The 2,656-nt window shown below is 43.9% G+C and overlaps 1 non-coding gene across 1 annotated transcript; it reads right to left on the bottom strand.

Moving 5' to 3' along the window:
• Positions 1-366: 366 nt before the first annotated feature.
• On the bottom strand, positions 367-474 carry LOC148565599 (small nucleolar RNA R71). Its single transcript, XR_015884309.1, has one exon. It is a non-coding gene; the product is annotated as a small nucleolar RNA R71 (small nucleolar RNA).
• Between the last annotated feature and the right edge of the window lie 2,182 nt (positions 475-2,656).

Below are 2,656 nucleotides of genomic sequence, written 5' to 3'. Positions count from 1 at the left end.
AGGATGCTTGGTGACTTTACTGCACCTAATTCCAATTTACATGGAAGAAGCATCTCCATTCCTGCCATTGGAGCAAACAACTTTGAGCTGAAACCTCAATTAGTTTCTCTAATGCAGCAGAACTGCAAGTTTCATGGACTTCCATCTGAAGATCCTTTTCAGTTCTTGACTGAATTCTTGCAGATATGTGATACTGTTAAGACTAATGGAATAGATCCTGAAGTCTACAGGCTCATGCTTTTCCCTTTTGCTGTAAGAGACAGAGCTAGATTATGGTTGGATTCTCAACCCAAAGACAGCCTGAACTCTTGGGATAAGCTGGTCACGGCTTTCTTAGCCAAGTACTTTCCTCCTCAAAAGCTGAGCAAGCTTAGAGCTGATGTCCAAACCTTCAGACAGAAAGAAGGTGAATCCCTCTATGAAGCTTGGGAAAGATACAAACAGTTGACCAAAAAGTGTCCTTCTGACATGCTTTCAGAATGGACCATCCTGGATATATTCTATGATGGTTTATCTGAGCTATCAAAGATGTCACTGGACACCTCTGCAGGTGGATCCATTCACCTAAAGAAAACGCCTGCAGAAGCTCAAGAACTCATTGACATGGTTGCTAATAACCAGTTCATGTACACTTCTAAAAGGAATCCTGTGAGTAATGGGACGCCTATGAAGAAGGGAGTTCTTGAGGTTGATACTCTGAATGCCATATTGGCTCAGAACAAAATATTGACTCAGCAAGTCAATATGATTTCTCAGAGTCTGCATGGAATGCAAGCTGCATCCAACAGTACTCAAGAGGCACCTTCTGAAGAAGAAGCCTATGATCCTGAGAACCCTGCAATAGCAGAGGTAAATTACTTAGGTGAACCTTATGGAAACACCTATAACTCAACATGGAGAAATCATCCAAATTTCTCATGGAAGGATCAAAAGCCTCAACAAGGCTTTAATAATGGTGGAAGAAACAGGTTTAGCAATAGCAAGCCTTTTCCATCATCAACTTAGAAACAGACAGAGAACTCTGAACAAAATGCTTCTAATTTAGCAAATCTAGTCTCTGATCTATCTAAGGCCACTGTAAGTTTCATGAATGAAACAAGGTCTTCCATTAGAAATCTGGAAGCACAAGTGGGCCAGCTGAGTAAAAGGATCACTGAAATCCCTCCTAGTACTCTCCCAAGCAATACAGAAGAGAACCCAAAAGGAGAGTGCAAGGCCATTGACATAAGCGCCATGGCCGAACCTGTGAGGAGAGGAGAGGACGTGAATCCCAAGGAGGAAGACCTCCTGGGACGTCCAGTGATCAATAAGGAGCTTCCCTCTGGGGAATCAAAGGACTCTGAGACTCATCTAGAGACTATAGAGATTCCATTGAACCTCCTTATGCCCTTCATGAGCTCGGATGAGTATTCCTCTTCTGAAGAGAATGAGGATGTCACTGAAGAGCAAACTGCCAAGTTTCTTGGTGCAATCATGAAGCTGAATGCCAAATTGTTTGGCATTGATGCTTGGGAAGTTGAACCTCCCTTGTTCATCAATGAACTAAGTGATCTGGATCAACTGACATTGCCTTAGAAGAGACAGGATCCTGGAAAGTTCATAATACCCTGTACCATAGGCACCATGATCTTTAAGGCTCTGTGTGACCTTGGTTCAGGAATAAACCTCATGCCCCTCTCTGTAATAGAGAAACTGGGAATCTATGGGGTGCAAGCTGCTAAAATCTCACTAGAGATGGCAGACAGCTCAAGAAGACAGGCTTATGGACAAGTAGAAGATGTATTAGTAAAGGTTGAGGGCCTTTACATACCTACTGATTTCATAGTCCTGGATACTGGGAAGGAAGGGGATGAATCCATCATCCTAGGAAGACCTTTCCTGGCCACAGCAAGAGCTGTGATTGATGTTGACAGAGGTGAAATAGTCCTTCAATGGAATGAGAACTCCCTTGTATTCAAAACTCAAGGATCTCCCTCTGCAACCATGGAGAGGAAGCAGAAAAAGCTTCTCTCAAAGCAGAGTCAACCAGAGCCCCCACAATCAAACTCTAAGTTTGGTGTTGGGAGGCCACAACCAAACTCTAAGTTTGGTGTTGAACTCCCATATCCAAACTCTAAGTTTGGTGTTGGAGAGTCTCAACAAAGCTCTGCACATCCGTGAGGCTCTATGAGAGCTCACTGTCAAGCTATTGACATTAAAGAAGCGCTTGTTGGGAGGCAACCCAATGTTTATCTAATTCTTATTTTTATTGTTTTTCATGTTTTCTTAGGTTCATGATCATGTGGAGTCACAAAATAAACAAAAAAAAATCAAAAACGGAATCAAAAACAGCAGAAGAAAAATCACACCCTGGAGGAGCATCTGTCTGGCGTTCAAACGCCAGAACAGAGCATAAGTTCTGGCGCTGAACGCCCAGAATGGGAGCATCCTGGCGCTGAACGCCCAGAACAAGCATGGTTCTGGCGTTCAACGCCAGAAATGGCAGCAAAGGGGCGTTGAACGCCCAAAATAGGCACCAACCTGGCGCTGAACGCCCAGAGTTGTGTGCAAGGGCATTTTACATGCCTAAATTGGTGCAGGGATGTAAATGCCTTGACACCTCAGGATCTGTGGACCCCACAGTATCCCCACCTACCTCATCATCTCTCTTCCCATT

Source organism: Arachis ipaensis, chromosome B5, assembly GCF_059453495.1.
Source record: "Arachis ipaensis isolate K30076 ecotype BB chromosome B5, ASM5945349v1, whole genome shotgun sequence".
Taxonomy (NCBI): Eukaryota; Viridiplantae; Streptophyta; class Magnoliopsida; order Fabales; family Fabaceae; genus Arachis; species Arachis ipaensis.
This window is presented reverse-complemented; position numbering and strand designations above follow the sequence as displayed.